Below are 11940 nucleotides of genomic sequence, written 5' to 3' on the forward strand. Positions count from 1 at the left end.
TGCTACTGTTAACAATGCAGCAGTGGGCTTTTTTGAGCTTCTGAAGCATGTTGATCAATATCAGACCTGTGTGTCTTTTCCTTGCTCTTGAGAAATTGTCTTGGCAAGTCTTCATTTAGCTGGCAGGGGTTTTGTCAAGCAGGTGCAGCCTCTAGCATCGAGTATGAAAACAGGCTGACAGAAAGATCTTGCCCACGGTAAAACAAAGCTTTGATAGCTTGGACTCATAACCATTTGCAGCCTTGGTAAGTACTTTTTTCCTTCATGAACCAGAACATGAGAAGAGGAAAAGGTGATTCCAGCTGTATGGTTCGAATAGAAGAAGATAAGGAAGGGCAGAAGACAGCACAGTGTGTTAAATGAGTAGCTAAGTGAACATCATCAAGGCTGGAAAGCATGATTGCCACTGAAGTGCCACCACCACCGGGCAGAGGAGAGCTCTGACTTCTGCTTGGGTGTCCCTGCCCTGTCTTGCACATGATGTGATGTCCTGGTTTACTGCTGGGAGTGCTGAGCCCAAAGTGCTCAGGTCATGGAATGGCTCAGCATGTTGTGGCTCTACTTGCCGCAGCACCTGGCCCTCTGTGTGGTTTAGTCAGATGAAAGGCTGATGTTGGACCCAGCAGTGTGTGGTCTGTACTAGCTGCCACAGTGCTTGGTGCTCCCTGAATAGTTCTCACCATCATCTCTGCAATGAGATTTTCTGGAGCTTTTGACGACAAACCTCAAATTCCTAGATTATTTAGATAGTTTTTGAAATCTTACTCTAGAGCTTTTGTATTGTTACTTTTTATTATTGTAATTAGAGCCTTCTTTCTTTCTTCTTCCTTTCCAGAGAAAGACTGTAATGCTGAAGTCTTCCATACAACTGAATACTGGTTTTTAGCAGTAAGGGGGTCTTAAGCCTTGTTCATATGTTGTGTTTCCTTCTGCAGTTTTTCATTTTAGTGGCACTTTCAGCTGTTGCTATTTCAAATGTTCATGCTTCGTTTGTGCTTGTTTTGTGATGATAGATATGTGCTTTAGCACAAGTTGCTAAATTATATTTGCCTCTGCTGTCATTCATTGTTTTCTGCTTGTGACAGCGTACCTGCTTGTTTTTTCAGAAACACATCTGGAGGCTGTATCAGTGCATTGTGCAAGTCCAAATGTGTGCCCTTTAGGTCTTTAAACTGGTAGCATCCAGCTGATCAGATGGTAAATGGAAATTCTAACTGCTGTAGAATGTGGGGGGTCTGGCATAAGTGCCAAAATTAAAAAGAGAATATCTGCTGTTCTTTTGTGACTTATGTTCTGTGATAGCTGGTCTGGAGGGGACTCTCATGGAGGCAGCTAGGCTGCACTGCTATATTTGTCAGAGCTTCCTCTCTGGAAGTCCATTTTAAGCAAAGCTCTCAGGTGTTTGGAGGCCTGGTTGTTTGGGAATCTGTCTGACAAACTGTCTGGAAACTAGATATCATTTTGCTTTCTACCAGGGAAATCCTTCCCTTATCCTGAAAGGCTGCCAATCTCCCAGCAGAGACAGTGAGGTGCCACTGCCAGAGGAGTGGGTAGAGATAACAGGGCATGATCCTTATTGCCTGTGCTCCACAAACACAAACTTTTCTGCCAGAGCTGCTGAATCCTGATGATGGGAGCAGAGAGAACCATCACCACTTGGCAAGTTGAAGAGCTGTTGAGCCCTGGGAATGGAAACACGGGGAGCTGCAATGAGCTCATCTTCATGGACATACTGCAGTTGTGGTGGCCATGGTCTCAGGTGGCAGGACATCTTTCCTGAGTGGTTTGAGCTCTTGGATACCCTTCTTTTGAACCAAGTCCAGTTATTTGGACTTAGCATTCAGGATGACATTTAACAGAAATTTTTTTGAGCTGAAGATAGCAGGCTTAAGATGAATTAACTTGAATTATAGTTGAAAAAAATGAGATTATTGCAGTGAATTATTTATTTCTGGCTTCCTTACAGTTCTTTGAAATACACTCCCTTAGTTGAGATGAAGGCATTTAATAACCATATTGCTCTGCTAGAGGGTGACTGGCCCCTTAATTAAAATAGGACCAAAGCATCTGTAGGAAAGCAGGAGCTCTTCTTGTGCTGGATCTGTCTCAGACAGATGGAGGTGGAGTGGAAGCCAGTGGGAAAGGAAAAATATGGTTGGCAACATCTGGGCCAAATCAAAGCAAAGCTGGAAGGGAGCAATTTGTTAGGCTGTTCCCAAGGAGAATGTGAGGATTTCAGTAGAAGGTACATAGCAGGGGGAGCTACAGAGAGGCTTGCTTGCTGACCCCTCTTGAAATAAATCCAAGGCTAGAGGAGAATGAAAACAGAAAAGCAAAGGGGAGTTTGCATGGCATGTTCCTTGAAGCCAGTGATAAAGGGCCAGAAGAACAAGGGAGGGGATTTGCTTCCAAGATTGAGTGCTGGAGGTGTTGCTGCAGCAGAAGCAGCTGCTGAACTGTTGAGGACACATAAAAAGCAGCATGTGGGAAGTATAATGAGACCTCCCATCAGGTCCAAAGGGGTGTTGTTTTTTGTTCTTTTTTATCTTCACTATTTTGGTTATTTTAGAGCTTAGCCTTTTCAGGGAAAGGCATGAAAGATTTGGGAAAGACTAGGATGGCTGAACAGAGATCTGTAGATCAGTGAGCATGGTGTGAGATGGAACTGTGTTAGCTTTTATCTTGATGCACTCAAAGTGTCACATATATATTTTTGGATAAGCAATTGAATTGCTGGGGCTTGCCTTAGAAATGAAGATTATTTTGTGCAGTGGCAAAGCACTCTAATTTATTTGTCAAGCCTTAATGAAGCCTGGAATTGAACTCTGGAGGAGTAAAATTGGGAACTACATCTCTACATTATCACACAGTCTCTGTGAGGTGTGTTTGTCCAGGAAAGCCAGGCTGCAAATGTTTGATGGGAGAAAGGAAAAGAGTTTAGGAGCATAATAAGGGTAAAGGAAACTAGAGGTACTTTGAGATGCTTGAGATGATGAACTGCAGGGGAATTATTTCATCTTTGTGACAAAATGTTTTGACTCTAAAATATATTTATATTTAATACATATATTGTTTCTTTATTTCTAAACTTGAAAATTATGTTTGCTATGTTACATTTTTGCATGGGAAATACTCATTGTGTCTGGATCCTTTGCTGCCGTGAATGATTGCCACATGGAAAAATGTTAATTTAACCATTTCACAATAATTTAAGTACATCTGGAGTCCAGGTTACTAAAAAGCTGTTACTTATACAACATTGCAATGTACAATGTCAGGGAAAAGAAAAACAATACAAAATGTACTATTTCTTAATAATTTAAGTCAAGGTTTTATTGTCCATGTCTTTGGTTTTGTCAGGAAACATCTCCCAGCTCTGAGATACTGTTACCTGGAGATGAGACACTGCAAAGCTGGGTGGGTGAAGACTGTAGAGGGTAGAGCCTCAGACATGTTTGACTGCTCAGTGCAGTGAGTCAGTGGGGTGTTGCTTTGCATTTCAGTACAGCAACTCTGCAGTTCTGTGCACCACCACACCAGGGACCACTGTGCTCACTTCAGGTGACATTGGGTGTCCCTACCCAACTCCTTCTGACACCTCCTGTGGAGGAGTCTCCAGAGCAACGAGACACAGGAATGGTTGTGAGATCAAATAGCTGGAGGTCACTTGCTTCCAAGACAACTGGAGGGTTTTTGCCTTTACTTCAGAGTGAGGAATTCATGAATTATGCTCAACTGGCGCAACATCAATGTGTAGAAAAGGATCTAACATACTGAATTTGAAAGAAATGAAGAAATATTTTTTCCATGCTTTGTATTAGGATAACTCTGGAAATATTCTGTTTCTGATTTTGCTTTTGTTCTTCCCAGCTTTTGAGAAAATACTTGGACTAAAAGGATTGAGACAGTGCTCAAGACCATTGAGGGAGAAATTAATTTGCTCAGCTTGGAAAAGAACAATTACAGAATTTGATGCAGGGACTAAGAAAGTTTTTTCATTTTCCTACTTTGTCCTCTGGTGCTATGGATTAGGGCTGCATCCTCTCTGTGAGAATATATAGTTTATTTACAGTATGCACAGCTCAGATGTTTGTTAAAGTATCTTTTGATCCCTCCCAAAGAGTGGGACAGAAGCAGTGGGCAGTGATCGCTTGGTCCTTAGGAGCTGCCTGGGGGTGGCTCACTGAAGCACTGGGAAGGGACAAGGCTTGAAAAATCCAAGCTGCAGATGAGCCTGTGGATCTGGTGGCTAATCCAGGCAGGGCTGGGAAGTGTCTGCTGTGAGGGCCAGGTCTCTGTGCCACTGGCCCCTACACAGCAGGGCAGTGGGGCTAGGGTGGGGTTTGGCAATTGCTGCTGGGTGTGTCTCCCTGATGGGGGAAGGGGATGTACCATTAGTTATTTCTGGAAACTACAAAGCCTAGAGAAATGATATTTAGCTGTTAGATAACTGGTTTAAATTGGGATTATGCCCAAATTAGGGATGAGACTGTAAAACTGAGTGATAAGAGTATCAGTTGTTTCTGCCCTGACTGTGGAGGGTTGGGGGACAGAAATGGGCATCCAGCAGTGTGCAAATCCATACAGAATCTAGAGAATTTGTGTGGGCATTCCTGCATCACAGGTCGCCTTGCATTGCAGAGGTGATTTTTACATTACCATAGTATTCTGTCACCCTATTTGTGGGTTAGGACATCACTGTGCAAGGTGTATAAACACAAGAGACTTTCATTTCCAGAAATTTTACATAAGAGACAACAGGTAGAAACAGTTGCACCAACAATTGTACAGACTGTTTTGTGATATTTAGTGGAGTCAGCAAGCAAATGTTTATCTTTGCTAAGTTTTTAAGATTCTTAAACCATGGGGACAATGTTATAGTAATATAGTAAGCATACTAATACATACTATAATAATAATATAGTATATAATATATACTATATTATTATATACTATACTATACTATACTATACTATACTACAATATAATAGCATAGCATAGCATAGCATAGCATATCATTTAGTGGTAATTTCTTCCAAATGAGGGGAGAAGGAGATAAGTTGCCAGTGCACAAAACTGGGTGACAGATACCTGACATGATGGAATGACCATAGGCAGCAGATGAAGATGGTGAAGGGGATGGGAATAGTTAGGAAAGAAAATGTTTAATATTTGATGTGATAATAGGCTGAGATACAGTGGAATGCTACAAAGAAAAAGGTGGCATCATCAAAGCCAAGATGCCTTTGCAGAGCAGTATTGGAAAGGTGAGGAAAGAGAGTATCAGAGCCACTGAGAAGAAAGCAGTCTGCACAGGATTTCTGCCTGGGTTTCATATTGAAAAGGCTGTGTATTGATAATTTGTGTATAAATATAACTTCCTTTAGCTCATAGACAAGGGTCAGTGATAGGAGGAATGCTGCATATATTGATCTTTGTTACCTTCCTGTCTCCCTTTCCACAGGGGTCAGATTTTCCCAGTGTTCTGGAGACTGTGTATAGATTCACAGTGTGGCATGGTGTAAAGATCTCTGGTGAGTGAGAAGTGAGAAGCTGATGCAGTGTATGGCTGTGCCACAAGGTCTGTTGAGGTCCAAAGTAGTGCACCCAAAATCCCTCAGGGACTAAGCTAAGAAATACAATAAAACCTCCTAATCTGGTAAATCACAATAAAAATAAATAAAAAGGAAGTATCTTTAAAGATCAGTCTACTTTTATTTCTACAGAACTAAGTCTGTTTTGATCAGCACATTTTATAGCTTACTTGGGTGGTGTTGGATCGTGCTTGTACTACGAAAGGAGTTAGACACCTTTACGTGTGAGATTACCCAGAGATGAAGCATAAAACCAAGTTCAGCTCCTGCCCATGTAGGGATACCTCACCACCTCACTTGTCTCCTGTCCCAACCTGGCTGGCTCTCCAACAGATCCTTGTCCGGGGCAGTTTTACTCCTCTTCCCAAGAGGTGTCTCAGAATCTTTTTCAATCCCTCTGAGCAGTGTTGTTGTTAACCCATCAGTCTGCTGAGTGTGTGGGATGGTGCTGCTTATGAACCAGTTACCCAGGTGCTGTGGTTGGTGTTGGCTGCTGCCACAGGGTACCACCCCCTGTGGGGTCAGCTGAATCCTGGTGTCTGGTTGACAGCTGATGCAGCCCAATTCTGCCTTTGGCTGGCAAAGGCAGAGGAATCATCAGCATCATCAGAAAAGGAAGAGGTTATGTGTGTGATTTTAAGTACACAAATTTAAACCTTAGTCAGAAACACTTTTATTTTAAAACAAAATTCAAGAATAGCAAAAGAAAGGCTTGATGAACAGTACTAATACACAAAGCAATTCCTTTTGTTTGAAAGTTATCCAGTTTATTCCAAGTATCTTTTGCAATGGTTTCTTTGCACATTAAATGTCTTACTGGAGAGCTGGCATGTTGCTGTGAATTATTAACACTTACCTAATGGGTGTTTACATATGTTTGCCTTGAAACTTAGCCCTGTAATTTGGTATGAAAACATTGGGTTTGCAAGCCTGTGCTTTAATGAAGGTGCAGAGGATGTAGAAGAAAGTGGCTGTCAGTTTTTTATGTGCAACAGTTGTGCTGAGCCTCCTCCACTGCTGCTATTCATGAACTTCAGGTTTTCTTACCTGTTTGTTATGATCACTTAACTACTTCTGGACTGTTACTCTGTCTGCAGCAGTAATAGTAAGCCTCTTCTCTAAATACCTTCTTCATTATTTCTGTATGAGAGGGTAAACCAGCCTTCATCATACCCAGTAGTCTGGAGTGCTTCATTCCCTGGAGCCCATCCTGCCTGTACACCGTGCTGGACCACAGCAGCCTGTGGGACACAGAGCCGAGCACTGCATTTACCTTTTTCAGCACCTCAGCCCTCTGATAAGGAGAGGTGCATGCCAAAGATCCCCAGTGTCCTCATTTGGATAGGTGTCTGTGTTCTGCAGTACTTTACTGGGGACAGACTGTCAAGCTTCCACCTTCTGATTACATCTCTGAAGGAAGTTGGTGGGTATTAATAGCCAAGGTTGCATGCTACAGTTCCTGATCCCAATCCTGCTGCCCTTCAGAACTGTCATCCTCCCCTAACCAGGGATGTCTACTGTGAGAACTTGCTTTGATAAGAAGGAAAATTACTTCAGTAAAAACTGGTTTAGCAGTGGCCACTTTGTAGTACTGGAAAAAAAAAATGGGGAAAAAGATGCAACAAAACCACCATACCCTGACGACCCTTCTCTATTTAGGAGGCCAAATATCATGCTTGGAAATGCAAGTTGAGGAACGTGACTTGAATTATTGGTGACCTTGTCACTTGTGAAGAAGAAGGAATTGTTATCTTTTGTCCTTGTAGATGGGGATTTCAGTGCCTTGATTAGATCTTTGTGTGAGAAGTTGGAGTGGAACAGTCAGCTCCTCTTTCCAATATTTCAGCCGTGTTAGGCACTGATGGCTTTCTCAGAAGTCCTTGCCCTGGTAGTTAGCCATTACCAAGAGGAATCAATCTAATGATTTACCTTTTTCTGGACAAACACCTCCTAAAAGGACAGCAGCAAGGATCCAGTGGCAGATGCAGTGAAGCCTGTTCTGCCAGCTCTAAATGTGTTGTTTTGGAGGCAAATATGCAGAAGCCTTCCCTGTGCAGCAGTTGTGACTTGTGGGACAGCTCTACACGCCCAGGCTCAGCCAGTGCAGGGTTCCCCTGCAGCAGTGGTGGCACTGGGGACACAGCTGAGCATTCCTGGCTGTCCTTGGGTGTGTGTCCCTGTGCCCTACAGGATACCTTTCTCCTAAATACATGCAATCCCATTAACAGGACAAGAAAAATTACAGTCTTGAGTGAATATTTAACATGTAAGATTTTGCATACTTTTCTTTTTTAATCGTTTCATCTTAAATGGAAGTAACCAAGTTGTATCTTAGGATTAGCTGAAATATGTATTTCATCTTAATTGATGAACCTTTTTTAAACTATTTGTAAAAAAGCAGAACTTCAATTTTAAAGGAATACAGTTGGTTCTCCTTAAAGTATCAGCTTTTGTTTGATATCTGATCCTGGGCTCCAGGTTTGCTCATAGAGATAGTAGGAGAGAGTTGCTCACAGGAAGAATTAGTATTTATGGTACATTTATCCTGCTAGAATGTGTCTAACTTCAAATAACCATGCTTTGATTGTTTTGCAAAAAAGGCATTAGGCTGTAGTAAAAATATTTCTAGTCAGAAAATCAGATATTTTTGTAGCAAATTCTGCTTTTTTTTTTAAAAAAAAAGAAAAAAAAGGAAGATTGCTGTGGCAAATAAACACAAAGCTTTATCAAGCAGCATGCTGATATTAATTGCCACAGTGTCTTTTTTGGGGGTGGTCTTATTTAAAACATGTCTTAACACCTTGCGGAATCAGTTAACTATTAGCTTGCAAATGATACGGTGTTTCAACAGATGTGTAAACACCCTGCCCTTCCTAACAGGAAAAGGTCACAAATAACTCAGCTTTAAAGTTAGGGTTGATCATGTAATGCTCATGAAGGAAATCTGTTCTTTTACACTGGAAAAATAGAGGGTATCCTGGTTCCTATTTTGGGATTGAAGCAATATAATTTTTTTGTCAGGGAATCACAACACATGGTCCATTTTTAACACGTGTTTATTTTAATAAAATGAAAAGTGATATTCAATAAAAAAAGCTGTGGTGTGATGTCAGTCAGGACTCTGTTGCAGTTTTCACTTGACAGTATTTCTTTCTGTCTGCGATGGGGGTTTGTTTTTACAGTTAATTTGCCTTCCCATGGTAGGGAGGACTGTATTTATTAGATCTTACCCGGCCTAATCTAACCTGAACACCTGCTGGGAAGCTGTAATACAATGCCAACTGCAATGGTGAGATAAGGACCTGATTTGCTTTTACTTGAATATTTACCATATTTCTTTAAAAAACATTTTGAAAATTTTGGTTTGTGCGCATATTTGTTTAGGCTGTCCCGTCAATCATTGCTGTGTTTGACTTCCACAAGCAATGCTGTGGCTGACTCCAGTATGTCCCTGCCTGAGTCTCTTGATAATCTTTTATATGAGATGCAATCTGTCTCCTTCCAGACTTCATACATTCACAGGCTTGTTTAATTTTGAGACTTCTTTCATTTCACTGTTCTTTTTTTCTGTAGATAACTCAGTACTTCATGGCTTAGACAGATCTTTATAGAGACACTCATTGATACTGCAAGAGGAGTAAGCAGCATTCATTTAGAAAGTGTGCTGCTCCTATGACTTGCTCCAATGTATGATTTATTCAGTTACCTGCTGTGGTGTTTGCAGCTGGTCATTTAGCACCTGAACTAATTTATGAGATAGAATTTGTGAGAAAATACTTTTCATCATTTTTGTATGGGATAATACATAGCTTTTCTTAGATGTCTTACCACACTTTGGCAGCAGACAGTTGACATGTCATTTGTTTTAGAAGTAGAATTCAACAAGATATGTATTATTTTGTCTCTATATATACAAGCAATATTACATTCTATATTACTTGAGTTGAAGGACATTATTCATTTTTTTTGTTTCCATATAAATATAATTTCACTTATACATGCTGAGACCAGAAACAAATATGCAGCTGAAAAGACAGGATTTGAAAGAACAATACCCATATATCATTACAAATATATTTCTTGTGCATGTGTACATTCCTGTATAGTTTTCTGCATGAATAATTTCTGTGTGTTCAAATGAAGGACAAAGTGTTTCCCAGATTTGGCTCTGGCAGGCTGAATTTTATGTGTGAAAACTGGACAAACATAAAGATTCATTATTGGCCTCACATCTGAGGAAGCTCTAGAGCATAATATTTTCCTCTTTAGCCTCGTATTTAGTAAATGAGCTTCAGATCCTCCTGTTCAGTGCTGTTCTGCACTGTGCTGTAGCATGGGAGGAGGAGCTTTGGCTCATCAAATTCTGCCCAGCATACTGAGACGTGAGTGTAGCACGTCTCCACCTAAGTGCTGTGCTAGGACAGGGTCGTGCTGGCGAGCTGATCCCCATCTGCTGGCATCAAAGAGACACCTGGACAGGCAGAATCTTGCTTCCCTTGTGTCTAACTCTTTCCTTCATGTAGAAGTGAAGAGGCAAGGGAGTGGGATGAGAAGGTTTAGTGTGAACCAAGGTCCTGCCCTAGGTAGGGAGAAGAGGCAGGAGGACCGAAGGGCTCAGAGAAATGCCCGAGTCTGTCACTGAAGAAGTACTCCATGTAGCTAATTTAGCTGAAAATTTAGTTTGGCAGTCTCTTTACAATCTTAATGCTTTTCTGTGTATGAGGGAGAAAGTGCTGTAAAACTGGTGACTTTTATTATGCGACTTTCACAAGTGCTTTTTGATTTTGCATGCGACTGGTTTTTCATGTGATGTGTCCACTGCTTTTTCCATCAACAATGCTATTAGGTTTGGAGTTACAGAAAAAAACGTGTAGGGCATCATGCTAGAGAAATTCTGGTGATTGTGTACGTACTTAATGACTGCTTCCCACTTGAGTTTAAAGTTACACAAGCAATTTTATTATCAGAAGTTTCTGGGTTTGAACACTCTGTGTTCTTATGAGGTGACCTCTCATGTGGGATTAAATTTACTAGCTGCCAAAATGCTTAGCCTGAAAGAGAAGGATGCCATTTTTCTTTTTTTTGTTTCTCTAAGTCAGTTTATCCAGATCAGAATTCTGGGAATATTTAAAAAAAAAAAAAAAATAGTTACTTTGTTACAGTTCTATATATGTGTGGAAATGTGGAGTTGTTGCAGTTGATTTTTTTTGGGTGTTGTTTTATTTGGCTTTGTTAATGGTGAGCTGCCAATGAAATTATTAAAATTCCACCCACTTCAGCACAATCTGTATAAACATGGGCCTTCAGAAAGCTCTTTCAGTTTTAATCTGAAATATTTTCAGTCTTCATTCAGTGTTTTCATTATCTTTTTTATACTCTGTTCGGCTTTATTGGGGTCTGTTCCATTAGGATGTTCCAAAATGCTTGATGTTTCCCTGACTAATGACAGGGGTAGGTGAGGTGCTGTCTCCTGTTCCCTGTCCATGGTTTCCCTGAGCTCCCCCATTGGCTGTCAGAGCACAGATGAATTGTAGATTGGTTATTTTTGTGAAAATTTATTCACTTTTAACTCTTTAAAATGGGGTTCATTTCTTTAGGGTAATGTAATTGTGGGTTTCCAAACAGCCTTCAGGAATAAGGAACTGAAAATGTAGCTAATTTGAAGTGATTTGGGGGCTCTCATCAAAAAGCCTTGGGAAAGCTTTCTTGTGTGTTTTGAGTATGTAAACATCAAAACTTTGCCTCATCCCATTGCTAAAATAAATGTAACTGCAGACATGAGCTGGGAATATCTAGAGAAACATAAGTTCCTTTAATCAAGGAAAAGAGAAGGAAAGAGGTCACTGGGACTATCAATAAACCTATAAAATTTGTCTGGCAAATAGAGACAAATGTGTGAATCACATCTGTAATTTCATTAAAATGACAATAAATTAAAAACCCAAGAATTATTCAATTGTCTTTTATCCTCAGGTGCTTTTGGCATTCTCAAAGTTTCTTATTTGGTCTTTTATGAGAACGTCACAAGTGCTAAGGATGTCATATGCTCTCTATTATCTGAGTTATAACCCTTTGTCTCTTGACTTGGTCTTCAGTTAGGGTTTTATTAGTAGCCCTTTAAATCATATTTGGGTTTGCAGTTTGATTTTCATCACTGATTTTAAATGTGTACTTAATTTAGTAAGTGAAGGACTTAAAACTTTTTAGATTACATTTCAGAGTTATTTTTCTTGCAAGATGATTTATATTGATTGATAGCTGTTTTATGTGTTGAGTGTAAATGACAATATAATCTTTTCCTTAATTTAGTACTTCTTTTGCTGTTCAGACTGACAAATTGCATACA

General features: G+C 40.4%; 1 protein-coding gene across 1 annotated transcript in view; it reads left to right on the plus strand.

Moving 5' to 3' along the window:
* Window positions 1-11940, plus strand: part of ARHGAP6 (Rho GTPase activating protein 6) — a 318428-nt gene that overhangs the window by 10417 nt on the left and 296071 nt on the right. The gene's annotated exons all lie outside the window — the stretch shown is intronic.

Source organism: Cyanistes caeruleus, chromosome 3 (assembly GCF_971803275.1).
Source record: "Cyanistes caeruleus chromosome 3, bCyaCae1.hap1.1, whole genome shotgun sequence".
In the NCBI taxonomy this organism is placed as follows: domain Eukaryota; kingdom Metazoa; phylum Chordata; class Aves; order Passeriformes; family Paridae; genus Cyanistes; species Cyanistes caeruleus.